Source organism: Cryptomeria japonica, chromosome 7 (assembly GCF_030272615.1).
Source record: "Cryptomeria japonica chromosome 7, Sugi_1.0, whole genome shotgun sequence".
In the NCBI taxonomy this organism is placed as follows: Eukaryota; Viridiplantae; Streptophyta; class Pinopsida; order Cupressales; family Cupressaceae; genus Cryptomeria; species Cryptomeria japonica.
Window position 1 is genome coordinate 743,088,778 of NC_081411.1, and position 20,460 is coordinate 743,109,237.

The following is a 20,460-nucleotide window of genomic DNA, read 5'->3' on the forward strand; positions in this document are numbered from 1 at the left end:
GGTTTATTTATGTATATAAATTTTATATAGGTGGAGCACCCTGGAGCACATGGTATGGATTAACAAAACCCTAAGAATATGGTTTTTGAAGTGGAGGAACATGGAGGTGTGAATATCGAAGCTAAAGATAATGATCCCATGGAAGATGACGATCATGCACTAGAAAACACAATTGAAGATGATGGTACAAATACATTGATCCATGACACATTTAGTACTGGCACAACTGATCATGATGACCTTGATGTTCATGATTTACCTCTTCTTGAGAAGGCATATGAGCCCCTTTACAAAGGCTCCCAAACAACTCTTCTCTCTGTTGTATTGTTGTTGGTGAACTTGAAGGTTATGAATGGTTTATCCAACATAACAATCTCACGTATGTTAAGGTGTGTCATACATGTCATTATAGTTAATAAATGGTGAATCATGTACCATTAATATTCTTTATATTAACACCTCAAACTTTTTTTTTTGCTGTAGATTGATAGGTGAGTTTTTCTTACCACCATCAAATATTCTACCTCGCTCATACCGAGAATTATCTGCCATTATGAAAGATATTGGAATGGAGTATCAAACAATAGATGCTTGTCCCAATGATCATATTATATATCATAAACAACATGAATTTGGAACAGAATGCCCTGAATGTCATATCAATAGATATCAAATAGATCAAATAACAAAAAGGTGCCTCGCAAGGTTCTTCGTTATATTCCCTTTATTCCACGTATGCAATGATTATTCAGGTGCACTAGCTTGGCACAATTTATGGATTACCATGCATGCAATAGAAGTTGAGATGACATTATTTGAATGCCTATGGATGGTTCAGCATTTATGGACATAGAGGAAAAGTGGCCATACTTTAAAGAAGAACCTTGTAATCTTAGGCTTTCATTGGCAGCAGACGGTGTCAATCCATTTGGAGAGTTGAGATCTGTTTACTCGGTGTGGCCTATTTTTGTTATCAACAATAATATTCCTCCATGGATGTCAATAAAGAGGGAGCACATAATGTTGTCAATGATTGTTCCAGGTATTTTATTATTTAATAGTCATCTACATTTAATTATAAATATTGTAGTAAAATGGTCATAATAATTATGTAATGTTTTTGTTCATTCCACTAGGCAAGTACCAAGTTAAAGATATGAATGTATATATTGAGCCTCTTATTGACAAGTTGCTAGAGTTATGGAATGGTGTGACCATGTATGACATCTCTAGACCAATAGGACAAAGACAATTTCAATTCCATGCAATGCTTGTATGGACAATACATGATGCCCCAGGGCTAACACATTTTTGTGGTATGTTATAGTGTTCAAGTTGCGCATGATAATTATAATTATAAAAATTAACAGATTTAATAGAATTATACATTATCTTGTAGGTCTTCAAACAAAGGGAAAATTTGCATGTCTAGTTTGTGGTCCAAAGATGAAATCCCGTCATTCAAAAAGTTTAGGAAAGCAGGTGTTTGATGAGTATAGGCACTTCCTTCACAAAAATCATAAGTACCGGAATACTGAAAAAAATCTTTTCAATGGGAAAGAAGAGACTACATCAAAGCCACGAAGAATGACTCCTCACTTATGGAAGTTGGAATATACTAGAATTAATCATCAAGGTAATGTCATTCCATCTAATGGCTTATGTTTGGAATTTGAATTTTTCTATCGTGTTTTGTTTATTGATGATGTAATTGATGATACTGAAGGTCGTCAAGGCATGGATGGCCACCTTCCAAATGGACTAAAATGTTATCCCAGACAATTCAGTAGGTTGCCTTACTACAAGCAGCTACAAATTGTGCATTTGTTTGATACAATGCATATTGGAAAGAATATAACAGAGACATTATGGAAAATATTGGATGGAAGGCGTGACAAAGAAAAAATTGTCAAAATTTGTAGTGACTTTGTGGAATCCAATCATGCAATGAAAAATGTCATTCAATCAAATAGCAATGGAGATCAGATTAATATAAGTGCCCTTCCTTGGTTATTAACGGAGCAGCAAAGCAATTCTATAAAAGAAGTCATACGAAAAATTTGATTTCCCACAGGATTTGCTACGAACATAAACAATTTCATATCAAAGAAGAGTGAATTTGGGCCAGGGATGAAAACGCATGATTGGCATACCTTCATTAAGGTAATTCACATTCTTGTGTATTTACTATATATTTGTATACTGCGCATGTACTTTTCATTGTATTATGTTATAAAACAATGAAAAGATCATTTTATAATTGTTGCAGTACATTCTACCTCTATCTCTCCCAGACCACTTTGACAATAATATCAAGTAAGTCATATATGATCTTGGAAAATACATGAGGTAAGTAGTGATGTTTGTTCAATTTTTTGTATAGATATTATATTTGCCATTTGTTTTACTTGTTATGCAATATATTGTATATTATTTTGTAAATTCTCGTTTATATATTTTTGCGTCTTCAATCTCTTTAATTAGGTGGTTGTCATCTAAAGAAATCCACAAGGAAGATATAAAATATTGGAAGAGAAAAATCCCTCATCTAATGTGTGAAATGCAAAAGTGTCTACCTTCAACTTTTTTCAATGCACAAGAACACAACCTCATACACCAAGTTGAGGAGATCGAATTGTGTGGACCTGTACACACTAGGTCAATGTGGATGGTTGAGAGGCACTTGAAATTTTTGAAGGCTTTGGTTCGACAAAGAGCACATCTTGAGGGTTCTATGGTGGAGGGATATATGGTATACCAAACTATGGTGTACATTATTGAATATCTTCCTAATTTTGCAGCAAAAATCCACGTAGATCACATTTGGGATCCCAACCCCATTAATAAATTCGAAGGGGAGCACTTGATGGGGAAAGGTAGATTGAAGAAAGTGAGAGGTAATTATAAGATGTTATTGTAGTAAATTAATTCTTCATCTTCTAAATAAATTAGTTGTAAGTGGTCTATTAATTATTTGTCCAGTTGGTCAGGAGTGGGATGTGCTACATTTGTATATTACAAACAATCTTGATTGGATGATGGTGTGGATTGAACAATGTCAACATTCTGGTCGCACATTAACATGGGATGGTGTCACTTCATTGGTTAAAGAAGCTCATTGTAATTGAGATTCCAATGTTACACAAAGGGAAATTGATTTAGCATATGGTTTAAGAGATCAATAGGTACGCATAATTTTATTAATCACCCATACGTTTATCAACTCATGATGCAATAATTTTAATATGTTAGACATATTGCAGGTCAAACACCACAAGGCTATGTGCTGCAATGGTCATAAATTTCGCATCAAATAGTTGGATGACACGAAGAAAACTTGTGATTCTGGGATAACTGCAGTCTTTGAGGTGACCAATATTTCATCTAGAAATGACATACATCCTCAAGTGTCTCAAAATTGATACTATGGCATTTTGGATGATATACTTCAGTGTGACTTTAATTCCTTCAAATTAGTTTTGTTCGTCATCAAATGGTATAGGCTACGACTGAATATAAATGATCCTGATAGAACTGTTATCGAACATGATAATGGATTTACAATGGTTAATACAAGGTCATTTGAATGAGTTGGGGATGAGCGTTATGTTCTTCCAAGTCAATGTGAGTAGGTATTTTACTCAGAGGTTCCACATAAACCGGGTTGGTCATTTGTTGTTAGACATGATCCAAGAGGAAGGCCGATAATGTATAATGTGATGGAAGAAGAAGATACCGAAGAAGTAGAAGATGATATAGATGATCATGATCAACAGTTACTTGATGATGTTCCTGACGGAAATGTACACGAAGAAGAAGCTAATGATGATGGTGATGGTGATGGTGATGGTGATGGTGTTGGTGATGGTGATGGTGATGACGATGACGATGATGAACACAATGACGATGACGACGACGACGACGACAACGACGACGACGATGATGATGATGATGATGATGATGATGATGATGATGATGATGATGATGATGATGATGATGATGATGATGATGATGATGATGATGGTCATGATGATGAGTTGGATGAAGAAGAAGATCAATGACATGAATCAAATGTATGAGATGCGATTATTATATTATCTATTTAATATTGATATCTTGATAGAAATTGACTTGACTTATATGGTTACATAAATAATTCATATGTTTTGAATTCTAATGCCATTACTTAATTAATTCATGATGCACCTCTAGCTATGTGATAGATGGTGATTTAAAATACATATGTGATGGATTACATGCTTATGATGATACATGTGACATTTTTTGAACTTTGTGTTTATTTATGGAATGTGGACTACTTATTAGCTATGTGATGGATGGTGATTTATGATACGTATGTGATGGATTACATGTTTATGATGATACATATGTGATTCTTATGATGCTCAATTACATATATGATGATACATATGTGATGCTTATGATGCTTATGATACTGCATTATTTATAGTTTATCAAATTACAAATGTAATGCTTATGATGCTCAATTGTTGGTGCAGGAACCTGAACCCCTTTGATGAGGATCCTGCACAGTCTCATGGATCGATAGGTATAAGTCAATACACCTTATAGAAATAATATATTTTTTAAAAATTACAAGAAAAACAAACTTCCTTAGTTTTTCAAACCTCAACATGAGTAGCAAATCTAATATAGTTATCAACACTTGAGGCCCCAGTTGGACTTACTCAAATTTTAATCTCAACATCAACTTTATGGCCAACTTCTTCATCAATATTACCCTCATTTGCAAAATATCTCTCTCATTACCAACTAACTCTCTCATTTGATGGCGCACAGGTATCACCAAATAGGTATTTGTTAGATGTGTCTTCCTCAAGTGAGGGAAATGCAGGAATAGAAGAGGAAAGTGAGACATGTAGTAGATCTCAAATAGGGAGATCAACTAGAGGTCAAAAGATTAGAAAAAAATTCAATAAACGCATGGAATTTTTTCTTGCTCAAGGGGGGTCATGTTCTTATGATGATGAGACCAAAGGTGACATTGAGGTGCCCTTGAGGTAAAAACATCTACTGAAACAATGTGTACCTAAGGAACTTCCTCCAATAAACACTGATTTTTGTGTTAATGAGAGGATATATCACATAGCACCTTCATCGTTACATGGTTTGGGCCTATTTTCCATGGATAGCATAAAGGTCTGTTACAACAAAGTTGCTGAATTGATGGAGTTTGTTGGACCTTGTTACAATTATAATGATTGGATGCAGATTGTTCGATATAAAAAAAGTATGCGTAGGTATGCACTGTCAGCCAATTATATACAACAAAAAGATAATGATCAAAGTAAACGAGTGGCTATATACATTGATGGAAGGCCAAAAGCAATGGGGAATATTACAAGTTTTATAAATAGTACACGACCTGGGTCAACTAATAAGCAACCCAATTGCATATTTGAGGCACGTGAGGGAAATTATGTGTTTGTATGTGCGATAAAATCAATAAGTGGAGGGGAAGAGCTGCTAATCGATTACAATTTGAATCGTATAGATACAAACAAAGTTACTATCATGGGGGTGGTATATACTATATATATACCATTTAAGCCAACTTCCAATTAATGAATCCAATAAACCATTGTATTATTAAGTTTTTTTGCTAAGTCTATTGGTTTCATTTCGCTAACATTTTTATATTTTTTCTTTATCACAGGGCCACATGGATCCACCACATAGCACAGATAGGGGTGTAGGTCCTGACACTTCTATAGAGCAGGTAAACCTCATTGTAATTGTACAAATTAGATAGAAGCAAATTGTTACATTATGATCTTTTCTTGAGTGTTTTGAAGTAATTTTGATAGTGTTAATTATATTCTTGTCACAGACGGATGTTCGAGATAAGGGAAAGGAACCTACAGTACCTTAGCACCTCCATAGGGATGTGGGGGGCTCAACAGTGTTATGCGCTGATGACATTGCACTTAGCACAAACTCTATGCAATTTGTACAAGAGAATATTAGAAAAATTAGGCAAGAGATTGTTGATTTGGCAACCATAAGTCCTCAGACTGATGAGATAACAAAGAGGGTGCAACTATTGTTGACGACAATGGAAAACTTGCAAGTAAGCAGTAATGAAAGCTTTAATCATAACAAAAGTTCAATAATGGTTTATATTTTTATCTCTTTTATGTCATTAACTAAAATATGTATGTGTTGTTTTTACAGAAATTTATAGGGCCTCATCATCCTGGTGGCAATGATCAGGGTATTGTGAGTAGTTCAGGTGATGACCATGTTCTATATATTAAAACCACTCCTTTGGACTTGTGAACTTTCTTTTTTAATGTTTTACATATTTAATGTATTACTCTTCAGGTGCTGACATGGGTCCGAGGTCGAGCCCAACTATATTGCCGACTATAATGTTGGCAACACGTAGCATGCAGGAATCATCTATTGCACTGGCTCGTGTTGACCCACCTATTGGTGGTAGATCCCTCTTTTTCTCTCTCTTTCATTATGTGTTTATTACCCTTGAAGTGTTCTTTCTTGGAGGCATTTCATAGTGGATTCATTTACTGTGGCTAGAGATGCACATGAGGATGCGCCAGAGGCGAGTACTGTTGATAACATACCATCATTTCCTCGATCTTCCTGTATTGCTAGTACGGGAACGTTGCTGGCCACATTGGTGGTGAGTGACAAAGAATTGATTCCCTTGAAGATACAGAAGGTTCCAGGTACTTTAAAAATATTATTATATATAGTCTAATTGTAATTTACTTACTGATCACTCATTTTGGACTAATGATCCCATGTTTTTTTTGCAGGAAATGATATTTTTTTATAAAAATCTTAATGACATTTAATTGTAGATATTTGGGCCCACCATATGTAAAAGGTGGAACATCATACGTGAACTAACCCTTATCCACTATTTTGATTTCATATCATTGCTAGAATAGTTTTCCTTTTATCCATTTCTTGAACTATATCAAAGGTAGCTTCAGTTTCTTTCTAAATCTAACAGGTTTGTTTTTGCTTTAAAGGTGGAATGACCAAGAAAAAAAGTTAAAAGATGAACTCACAAACCATATGGTAGGGTTGTTTGGAAATGACACATTCGACAAGACTAAGCTCTTGGAAAAAGCTGGCACATATCTAAAGTATATGAGGGACCAATATAAGACACATTTAGAGAAGAACGTAAAGTATGAGCATCCCCCCATGATTCCAAAGAGGGAGCGGAAGGACCTGATTTTGGATGCAAAGGAGAGAATTGAAAGGAAAAAAGGAAATACACCACCAGACGCCAGAAGAAGGTATGTGATACTATTAAGAATGTGAATATGTACTAATTATTCATTATATTTATATAATCTAACATATTTCAAACTTTTCATAGATTGAGTGACACGTCAAAGGCAACCAAGGCAAGACAAGAAAAGCATGGGAAACACAAACTCGGCTCTGGTGGTTATATGAAACTTGCCGCACGAATTGTAAGAATCAGTAAATTAAGTATCACATCAAAATATTTATAAATTGTAAACAATTTTTTTTTTATCAAACAATACAAGCAAAATTCACAATACTAAGCAAAAATGCAGGGCTCTGAATTCAATAGAGTGCCCACGGAAGATGACAAGAGAATTGACTACCAGCAAGGCTATATAGCTGTGGCTGAACGGCTATGAGAATTGAGTGGGCAAACACAAGATTCTGATGTATCTGTCACAACGGTAATTAAGCTAAATGAAAATTATTTCAAATTGAATACTTAACCAATAATCTATTTGATGTTAAGTTTCAACATAAAGTGACTATATTTTTTTTAAATAAGCAAGCAATGATAACACTACGTGTGACATTGGAATGCAGCATGATAATCGTGGAATAGAACCTATACATGAAGGTCCGGATGTGCATCCTAGTAGTGGAGGTATTCATTTGCTATTCAAATTTTTTTATGTTATAATTATTAATACAATTAAACATCTTAAATTGAAAATTAGTGTAGTAATTAATGTAACCTTTATTGTTAATATTTTAGAGCATGTAGTCGATGGTGACCAAGTGGAGCATGATTCAGGTAGACAACATCAGGAACATGATGTTCCCCAATCAAGTAAAGAGGACCACTGTTATTCCTTTAAACAAATTTAATTGCAATTTGTGTATTGATTAATGTAACGTTTCGTATTTCAACTCCAGAGGATCTAGAGGGTGCTCAACATGTCGAGGTTGAGGCTAGGCAAAATGATGTGGAAGATGATGTGGCCCCATCAGGTAAAGAGTGTAACGGTTGTGTTCTTTAAATTAATGAAATACTTGTAACAATAATAAAAAAATGTTTTGAATTTAACCCAATTCTTTGTTATTGCAGAGGACCCCCCTTTGGTTCAGCATCCTCGTCCTTTGAATAGGACTAGGCATACATCAAGAGCACAAGAAGAGGGCATAACATCCATAGATGGGGCAAATGACGAAGAAACCGATGTTCCACTTAGTCTTTTCATAGCTTCAAAGAAAAAACTGTCATGCCCAAAATTTAGGGCAAAACGGAACAATTTTTTTTTTTTAAATACTAATTAATTTACAAGTTCGCTCACGTGACAAGCGTTAATGAATTTTGCCATAACTATATTCGAGCTAATTCTGAAACGAACCAAGCATCGATTATTGTTTAATTATATTTGCGGAAATCTAACTGGTCTAATTTTATCTCCACGAGATACCTAGTCATTAAATTTTATTAAATCAATCACGTTAAAGAAAATAGGAGAGGAAAATTAATTCAATCTCCATTATGACTATATAGTCTAAACATCCATTTTTAAATTTTAATGCTCTAATAAAATTAACTAGGGCAAAATTAAGTATTTATCACATTAAATCCATTTAAAATTATAAGACTAGGCTTCATTCTTAAAATTATATATTTCTCTTTCTTTACTTCCTATTAGTAATCATACGGAGGTATTTATATATTTAAATCTCTATTAAATACTTACTCCAAAAATACAACCAGTATATATATATATATATATACATATATATATATATATATATATATATATATATATACATATATATATATATATATATATATATATTAATCCTTTTAAAATTAATAACTTTCCAATATAAAAGTCAATATTTTTCCAACCCTAATTAGGGATTTTTATTTTATATAAAATGACTCTAAAACCAAATCAACTAAACTGGTTATTTTAATTTATCACCCTAGCCCTACCCGGGCTAGGGTTTAACCCTTTTTTTTTAATCTCTTATTTTTTAACAGGGCCGAACAATGGCAGCGGTCATTTTTTTTTATGCAGGTTTTGATGAAGGGCGACGGGGCCGAAGGCGCCATTGTGTGAACGCACAGTGGCGGTGCAGCACCACTGTGTGTCCACACAGTGGGAGCCGAAGCGGCCCACACTGTGTGTTCGCACAGTGAAAGCCGCGTGGCCCACACTCTGTGTACACACAGTGGGGTCCGCGAGCAACCAAAATCCCCCCTTATATATATATATTTATATTTATATAAATTTATAAATATAAAAATTAAAAGTGTAAAAATATATAATTATATTTTTTTTTCAAAGTTTTTTACATGCAAATTTTTAAACAAAATAACAAAGGAAAAACATTATGTAAAATCAAATTACATGCGCACATATATATATATATATATATATATATATATATATATATATATATAAGCTTAGGCTCTATTTTTATTTATTTATTTTAATTGCTGATAAAAAGAATGAAGTAAATCTATTGCTAAGCTATTTATCAGCACTATTTGAAATACAATGTAGAAATACAATTTAGGAAATACTATTTATAAATACAATATACTTTTCTATACATTCATTGATTTCTCAATTAATAAAACAACTAATTTATTTACATGTTAACAGCAAATACAAATCATGATTTTCTGTAATTAAAATGGAGATAGATTCTCACCTAAAAAGGAGAACTCAGATTTAAATAAAACTGATTTTTTTTTTATATTTTACAAAAGAAGCTTTTGCATGCAAATCAAAGCAATCCCTTTACTTTTCAAAATAGAAATAGAAACATATCTGGCTTTTTACAACTCTTTCAATATTCTGCAAATATTACAAGATGTTTCTTTATTTAACTACAATATTAAATCACATGTCCTATCTCAAAATTACAACTTGCCTCTCATTCAACGAATGAGGTAAATTTCTACTATCAAATTTAAACAAAGAGCTGCAAATGGATCTAAGTATCTTCAACAATAATCTTCTGCATCTTATCACTGTTCCTATTCTCTTCTCCTAACTTTTCCTGCATAATAAAACACGATATGACCATGGAGTGCTCACCTCCTAGCCTAGGCTAACTGGTAGCCACCCCCGAGCTCGGAGAACCAATTCCTAGATGGGTAACAAACAGGCAAACACATAGAAGGCAAAATACATACAGATTTTCAGACACACTCCCAACTTGGCTTCATAGCACCACACTTTGGTGATGATCTTTTCAAGGGTGGTAGTGGACCAATACCCTGAGGAGAACTGCAAGTATGGAAAAACAAGTAGCCACCTCATGGCACAAAAAAATGTATCAAGAATCTCAACCCCATATTCCTTATGCCCCCCAAAGGCATTCTAGCCTTATATCCCTCCTTATGACCCCCATTGCACAAACAGGCCATGCAGCAAGGGTCACACAAAGATCCCTTGTGATCGCTCTCAAATGAGAGTCTCTCACTCGAGGGTTGTCACTGCTACCACCCTCAAGATCCTCTTCTCTCCCAAGAGTAAGAGGTCTTGAGAAAAACTCCCAAAACACAACAAGCATAATGAAGGATTTTCAAATGAAATTCTAAAACAAGACATACACAAAAACACAGATTTCTTTCACCATTCATACACTCAAACACATGCAAGAAAATAACCATTTTAAGGAATGATCAAACCAACCTTAAGCTTCCCAATGGTAGTTTTGAAATTTGAGGAAGAGCTGCCCAATCCACGAATCTTTTTCCTTCTACCCTTAGTCAATTTTTCTATTCCCAACTATTATTTTCTTTTCAAAATTTCTCTTGTCTCCAAAAATGGAGAGTGGGTGATTACCCTCCAATTCTCAAAAATCTTGCTTAAGAAGCTCATTCTCTGAGTTCTCACAAGTTTCTAAAAACCAAAAAAAAAGAAAGAAAAGCAGAATGCAAAAAGACTCTCATTCCAAAAGGAAAAATCTCAATTAGATTTAAACTTCTAATTTTCAATTTTCGCACAACTCAAAAAAGCCAATTTTTAAAGCGTTAAAAAGATCATTTAAAAGTATAAACTTGCCTAAAATTACCCCTAACCCCTAGGTATACCTTATGGGCTTTAGGAAACCCTATTAAGCTACCCCTAGGTGTTCATTTAACCCATTTTAAACCCCTCTGAAGTTTATTTTCGGGTCAAACATATGTTGACCACCCCAAAGATTATATTCCCAAAGTATTTATGACAACACATTATATTATTTAAGAAAAACTATAATAAAACACTTTCCCACCCAGAGACACAAATAAAACATTTAAATTTAAATCCACACGTGTCAAGTGACACAATTAAAACACTTTTACAAAATAAAACACTTTTACAAAATAAAACATGAAATTGTCTCTTGTGGTTTTTACACATTAAATTTAAATAACACTTAACACTCATGCAACATATACTATTACGAATAAAATACAACACAAACAGGGTGTTGTCTCTCCAAATAAACAAACCCTGACTTACGAACATACATAAGTCTAGGTTTGGTTCTCTGTAATTTCCATGGTCACATGGTAAATTCCCTGTGCATCTCAATTTACACATTAGTACTTTCAAATATCCACATATAATATAATTCAAAAGAATACAATACACATCATCACTTGCATACAATTTTTATCTGCACAGATTAAATACATCTTTTATCAAGCAAAATTCTCATAAACAATTTCATCCCAATTCACATAAACTTAACCATACATCATAGTACTATATTCATAGTAAAGTCCTGCAAATTCAATAACGACATCTATCATTGCAATATCATCTTATCTAACAATCATGTAGTGTTCTATCACATAAAGCATATAAGTAAAATCATCAAATCATAGCAATGTTATCCAAATCCTGAAATCATGTAAGTTCTAAGTCTCAAAATGCATCAAAATAAAGTATCCATAATAGTCTAAATATAAAATCCACTGAATGTCTGACTGAGTCAAGGTGAGGCCTCACAAAAACAAAGAAATAAATGATTGTAATCTACCTTATTTGATAATGACTAATTTTTATGTGTAATGAATGTAATTATGTGCTAATGAATGTTCATGAATGATATGTGTTGATGATTATTGATGAATGTTGCATTTTAATGAAAGTTAATGAATTTTATGTGTTAATGAACGTTATGTGATAATGAACGAATGTTATATTTTAATAATGGATGAAATAATGAATGAATTTTAGATGTTAATGGGGAATTTAGAGTGATGTTGGGGGGGCGGGGGGAAGGGGCCAAATGAGCTTCCACCTTCACGTGGTTGGCCCTGTTAAGTAGAGAATATTAAACTATTCTCAAAACAAAGCGAAGCTCAATTGTAAGATGTGAAATGTTTGAAAGGTGAGAGTCCACAAATAGATGTGAAATGTTTAAGTAGGCCTCCCAATGAAGTGGATCTCATAGACACAAAGAATCCTATATAGAGAATCATTGAGAGCCCTTGAAGAAGCAAATTTGAACTTCGATGAAGCAATACATGATGGAGGAATATCTTGCAAGAGGAAATCAAAGTCATTATGGTGTCATCTAGATCTGAAATGTGGTCTACTTTTCAAAAAAGTAAAGATGCTTGATATGAATGTGTCCTAGTGGGGTGAATCTAGAAGACATATAATCCTATTGCAAAGAATCATGGAAAGTTCTAGAAGAAGCAACTTTTAATTCTGAAGTAGCAATGTGTACAAGAGATGTTCTCATTTGTAGATGGAGTATCAAGAGGAGGATCACTAGTCCATGGACCATGTCATTGTTGTTAAATACCTACGCTTTTGTTTATAGTCACTTGGTGTAGGAATGAATTCAACAAGATAGGGTAGGAGATAGGGTATATCCGCTCTTGGGTTTAGCACGTGGAAAGCTTCAGGTGCCCTATCATGTTTCTCATCCAAGCCCTATTATGGTTTAACTCCAATTATGCACTATAGATATTGTGTAGTTCACATAAAATTGAAATAGTTATGAATATATGCTATCTAAACCTAGTTGAAATGGTTTCTCTATGAATTATACTTTCAATACTTGTCTAACATGATTGCAGGTTTCAAAAATTATTCTAATACCCTGATGGTATTGTTTCTTCATTGGGACTACTCACATGCATCCGAGGACTGCTAAACTATCATATTCACATAATATTGTCTCAATAATAAAAAGAGAACCCTAGGTCATATTTACCATTATATGCTTTTGATCTTGCAACTTTGCAATTGCAAATAAGATTTTAGTGGGATTCTAGGACTTCTCCTATGTTTTGATTTTTTCTTTCTCCATTGGGGCTATATTGTTCTAGGGTCTTAAATTAAGACAATGATTGTCTCTTGTAGCTTCATCCCTAGTTGTCATTTGTATAATTTGATGCCAATAAGGACTGATATGCTGCTCCTTTCAGTGAAGTGTCATAGTTCTTTGGACTGCTCATACCATATTCTAAAATTTTATGAAAACCCTACAATGAATGACTCCTTGACTATCATCATTGTTTGTATCTTACCATTGTGGATTTGAGTCTTGATTTGACTATATGGCTTCTCTCAATAGAAAACTGTTTAAGGCATTTGTAACTTCTAATCCATGACTTCTCATCAAGCTTTGGCACATTGAGATTGGAACAAGGATCCTATACACCATCACTAGAGATTATCAACAAGAGAAGATTCACCTATTGATCCTTTGAACTGATAATTCTTGATTGCCTTTTTGACTCATCATGCTTTGTAATGGTGATTATCTTATTTATGGCTTGATGGATATTGATCTCTCTCTCACAAGTGTTTCAACTAATCTTTGATGAATACAAACCCTTCTCTTTTGTTGAGTGCAAATATCATGAATGCATTTATTTTTCTTAACTATCCATAATGACATTTTCAAATATTTGATACTACACTTAGGCCTATTGTCTCTTGATTCTTCATTGGACTATGGTTTCTTTGATAGTTCTTTGTAGCTTTATCTTTGAATGGTCACTGTCTTATTTGTAGCTTTGTATTTCCTTTATGGTGGCAAACCTCATGCAATGTTTTCACCTTTAAAACCAACACTAAACCTTTCAACAACCATCTTCATAGATAATTTGATATCAAATTGTGATACAACATTAATCATTTCACCACTATTATCAATTATATTTTTGCATGCTTAGTGTCCATGCCTTCATTATGCTTCAGTTGATGACTGCTGCAACTTTATTACTGTCAAATCTACTTCATGATGTCTTGTATGCATATGACATAATGCTAACCTATTTATCAGTGCTATAGACTTTTCACTTTGTGTCATGGCATCCTTTTATCTTTCATCAAGACCTAGGGGTGAAGAAAATAATTATGAGACTAAATACCTATGACCTTGCACTATGAACTGCCCTTACACATCTTCTAGAACTTCATGGGCTATGGAAATACTATGATTTTGACCTTTCACAGCCTTTTGATTCTTTTTTGGGCTGCTAGATGGTTGTCTCTGATCTGACTGTAGACCTTGGTGCTTCATATTTATTGTTCTCTCTTGAAAAGACTCAGATTAGGACCTCTATTCATGCTTTGACACTAATACTTGACACTGTCATCTCCATATCATGGCCACTGTCATTCATCAAATCTCATATATTGCTTCTCTTAGTGTTATACCTATCAGTTATCCATGTTGAAGACTCTCACACACCTTCTAACACTATCTTAGACTTGTCTTTTGCTATTTAATACAACATAAGACTGTAATGAGGCTGCTGTGTCATTGATTTGACAATTTCTAATGTCTGGTAGATGTCTTTGATGCTCTCAAATTGTTCCTGAAGCTTATATGGCTTGGTTCTGATCTTTATAAGCTTTTAGACTGATTTAGGCACTATGATCTCAATGCAAATTTATCATTTATTGGTTGTTCTTTTGTTGATAGTGACATTTATCACTACTTTCATCTGAGGCAATCACTTCTTAACAGTCAAAAGGTTGTCCATCAATTAGTTTTCATTGTCTTTAGCTTCTTGAGACCTCTTATTTATTGATAGAGAAACACAATATATTCTTCAAATCAATCAAACCTACTTAATATAACCCTATAACTTGTAATTTTCTGTTGTGATTGTCTTTGTGTTTTAAACCGTAAAAAAACTCTTATCATTGTCTTTTTAATTCAAAATCCTTCTTCATTACAAGCTCTAAGTAATCTATTCCTTGCTATACTTATGATTATCTATTAATGCTATTCAATAATTGGGGAAAACCTATACACTATTATCAATGTCTAAACCTTCTAACAAACTACTCTACTAGTCCTTACTATCATTGTTATTTTGGTGGAGGCTGGACTATACTTCATTTGAAACAAACAAACCATCCATACAAATCATGCTTTCTCAAAAATGTGAAATCCTAGTCTATAGTAAAGAAGATAGCTAGCCTAGACATGAAATGGTTTGAATGTTCCAGACATGTAGCTACTCTTTGTTAGAATTTCCCTTCTAATTTTACAACATGTCATGGTTCTCCTTCTACGTGGCTGTCATACTGCACCTTCAACTAGAGCTTACCAAACTGAATACTAGGGTTTTCTCCCATCAAAAGTGGAGTCCTCTACCAATGAACTCGAGATCCTCATCTTTACCACAGGTTTATCTTGAATTTTGATTGACCTTAGTTAGAATGGGCATTGAATACTCTAAGAAAATTACCTCCAAAATGTTAAACTCAAACTTCAACTCATGAATTATAAGGCCATGCAAGTTTTTATTTCTCTTTTGATGAGAGAGGGTGAGAGGAAGAGATAATGACTTGGAGAGGGTAGAGAAAGAGAAGTAGAGAGGGAGAGAAGAAGACAGGGATGAAGAGAGATAGTATAGAGGGATAGAGAAGAGAGATAATAGAGAGGGATAGAGAAGAGAGATAGAAGAGAGATACCAATGTCAATCTTTTTCTATAAAAATTTTTTTTCCAAAAAATCGGACTACCGTCGGAATTCTGACATCAAAGGGTAAAAATTCTGACAGAGGAGTGCCGTTGGATGCACAACATCCTCATCGGAACTCTCCTAGAGGCCATCGTAATTCTAACACAAAAGGGTTAAAATTACGATGGTCTCCAGGAGAGTTCCAACGAGGATGTTGTGCATCCGACGACACTCCTCTATCGGAATTTTTACCCTTTGATGTCAGAATTCTGACGGTAGCCTGAGATCGCGATGGTATTCTTTCTGGGTATGAGAATCCATGGTGGCCATCGGAAAGGTTGGAGCTAATGTCAGAATTGCGACGACCACAAGGATAGTCAGAACTTCCGACAAAAAGTTTTCGACGGCTATTTTTGTCGGTAGTGCGACGAAATTGTCTTGGAATTCCGACGATTTGTCGATGAAATTTTGACCCGAATGTACTAGTGACTGTCTTCTGATTCCATTCACTTCACAAAATGTATTAAAGTCCTTAGATGTGAATTCTCCTCCTTGATCTGATCTTAAACATTTGATTTTCTTACCGGTTTCATTTTCAACCATTGCTTTGAATAGTTTGAACTTTCCAAGTGCTTTTGATTTCTCTCTGAGAAAAGTAACCCAACACATTCTAGAATAATAATCAATAATTAGCATGAAATATCTATCATCTTGTAAGCTCTTAGTTCTAGCTAGACCACATAAATCAGTGTGAATTAAATCAAGAGCATTATTGGATTTTTCTAGAATACTTTTGAAACTAGCTCTAACTTGTTTTCCAAATTGACATTCCTTACAAATTGTATTATGAGGTTTCACAATTTTAGGTAGATCTCTAACTACCTTAGAAGTACTGATTTTTATCATGCAATCAAAGTTTACATGATATAGTCTCTTATGCCATAACCAACTTTCATCTATATGTGCAATTAAGCATGCCTTTTCACTGTTATTCAAATGAAAGATATTGCCTCTAGTCTGATTACCGGTTGCAATTTCCAAACTAGTTCTATTCATGATTTTACATTTTCCATTTTTAAATTGTAACTGAAATCCCTTCTCAACTAATTGACCAACACTTAAAAGATTATGCTTTAATCCTTCAACATAGTAGACAATTTCAGTGTTATGCTTACCATCAAGAGATATTGAACCTTTACCTTTGATTGAACAGGCTTTGTCATCTCCAAATCTTACTAAACCTCCATTGTATTCTTGAAAGTTCAAAAATTTACCTTTGTCTCCAGTCATATGATGTGAGCATCCTGAGTCAATAATCCATTCATCCTTTGCTTCAACTTTAGCTGCTAGGGCTTGTTCTACCAGTTGAGCAGTAGGTGCCAGTTGATCTTCTGTTATAGCAACAAAAACCCATCCATTGTCTGTTGGATCCTCATAAGAATCATCAGTCACACCTTCATCAGCAATGTAACAAGATTTATCTTTGTTCTTCTTAAATCTGTATCTCTGATATTTAGGATTAGGCTTGTATGTTCTTCTAGCTTCTTCTCTTAGTCTAGCATGTTTATCAGGGCATCTTGAAGCCATATGACCAATCTTATTTTAGTTAAAACATTTAAAGGGTGTTTTACCTTCATACTTACTTCCAATTGGACCTTTTGGCATTTTCCTTGCAAATAGTGCTTCAAGTTCTTCAAGCTCTTCATTCTCCTTTCTGGATTCTTCAAGTTCTCTTGCATAAAAGTCTCTCCAGTCTGATTTCTCAAATGATGGAGCAGATGATGTTGATGCTTTAAAGGCTAAATCAGTTTTTATAGTAGCAATAGGACCAAATTCCTCAATTTCAAAGGCTGAAAGTTTTCCAATCAATGTATCCCTAGTTACTGATGTATTAGGCATTGTTCTCAACTCATTTATAGCAGTAACCTTCATTTTATATGCCAGTGGCAAACCTCTTAAGATTTTTGAAACAATTTCATCCTCACTTAAGGTTCCTCCACAACATTTAATACCCAAAACAATTTCATTTACTCTTTCCATAAAAGCAAAAATCCTTTCATCTTCTTCCATTTTTAGATGTTCATACCTAACTCGGAAGCTTTCAAGTTTTGCAATCTTGACTGTGGAGTCTCCTTCATTCAGTGTTTCCAAATGATCCCAAATAGCTTTAGCAGTAGACCTATCTGATAATCCCATGATTTGTTGATCTGATAATGTGCTCAAAAGTGTTTCTCTTGCTTTGCAATCAATCTCTTCATCTTTGGCTAAAGTAGTTGGAACAGTCTAACCAGCTACAACAACAGTATAACCATTCTTTGTAACTTCCCAGATGTCTTTACCAATGCAATTCAGATGAGTCTCCATTCTGATCTTCCATATCCCATAGTTGGTTCCATCAAGTTTAGGACTATCCTTCCTAAAATAATTAGTAGAAATTGGATCTACTCAAGTTGTTAAACTTCTGCAAAAGAGGACTAAGCTCTGATACCAATTGTTAGGTCCCGAAGACAACTGAGAGGGGGGAGTGAATCAGTTGTCAAATAAATTCAAACCAAAAACCAATTAACCAACTTAATGCTTAATATCGGTAAACTAGTTAAGTATGCCGATAGACAGTGTTAACAGTGAATTGCTATACCGGTAAGTATTAATGCATGAAACATAAATATAAAGTCATCCACAACACATAACACCAATATTTGTATGTGGAAACCCTGTAAGGGGAAAAACCACGGTGGGAAACCTTACCCATAATTAGATGATACTACTATAGATAGTAAGTTTACATAAATGGGGTCTGCACATGCAGAAAGGCCAACAGCCTAGAGCTCACTACTCAATCACAAAATGGGAGTCACACTGACTACAGTTGGATGGTTAAATCCAATAAGAATGTACTACACAAAATAGCATCTTTATATTTTGGATTCAGTATCAGTGTAATTGCTGATATGCTTATATAAAAACCTAGCTTCACTTTCAAATGATGTCTTCATGTATACCTCTGCTTAATCTCGCATATACCTTCACTCTATTCTTTTTCGCATTCCACACTTGATCTTACAAATAAGATCTTACATTTATACCATAACCTAAGACCAATTTTAGTAGGTCGGCTCTACAAGATATTACAATAAAATCATTTTACAAACAATATAATATCTGATGCAATAATCGATTAAACATGTCAGCTTAATGCATTTACAACAATAATAAATCATCTCCATAGCGTGCCATGTTGATCTGGAAAAGATAAACTTGTTGATGTAACCCTAGATAACCTGGACCTATTTGCTGGTAAAAGCAAATATGCAATTATGAATATACCAATGATAATTCTTCAAAACAAAGTGTCCACGCGATGTCTTCAACATTTCCAAGTGTCTTCCATATCATTCTAGGTATCGGTGAACAATATATCCTGCCGATGAACCATATACCAGTAACTGTTGCACAGTTTACTTGCTTGCCGGTGAATGTTGCTGGATCTTCAAAGTAGGTGTATTAGTAGGTGTTGACATCAATGACAAAACCATACCAAAATACCAACATGCTCTGTTCAGGTTCTTTTTCTGTCAGTTTCTCTACCTTCTACTAATTGTCAACATTTGTAGGTTCAGTTTGTGTTTTTACCTCTGCTTCTGCTTGTGCTTCTACCAATTTCTCAATGTTAGGCTGAGTAGCATCTTGGATGGTATCAGGTTTCTCAAATTGTTTTTCAACTTGTTTCTCTACCACTACTGGTGGGGTGTCATCAGTTGGTGGGGGTAGGTTATTTTTGATAGTCAAGTTAGGAATACCACCAACTTTGTTCTTACCCTTATCACTTTTCTGATATACTTTGGTGAAAGATTTTTCTATTTTCTGTCTATCCTTCTCTTCCTCCTTCTCTTTTTCTACAAAGAATATAAACCATTTGTCAGTCGTTTCATTAGCAATTTCTTTGACTCTACCAGCCATTAAGCTAACCTGCCAGTGACCACTAGCAAAAACTGATCGGTTGACTTATGCAATCAATTCATCAATCTCCTATTGGGAATTGATAGGGTGAACTACCAACAATGCTTCAACTTTTAATTTCTTATCCAATTCTATAACTGACATCCTTATAGCTTCTAACCTCAAATACAAATCATTAGGCAGATCATCTACAACCTCAATGAGAACTTTCTTGTAGATATCAAGATGTAATATAATGCTTTCCTCTATAGTGTTTTTATCTGCATCCTTGAAAGAATGATAGAATTTATTTACATTGCTAAG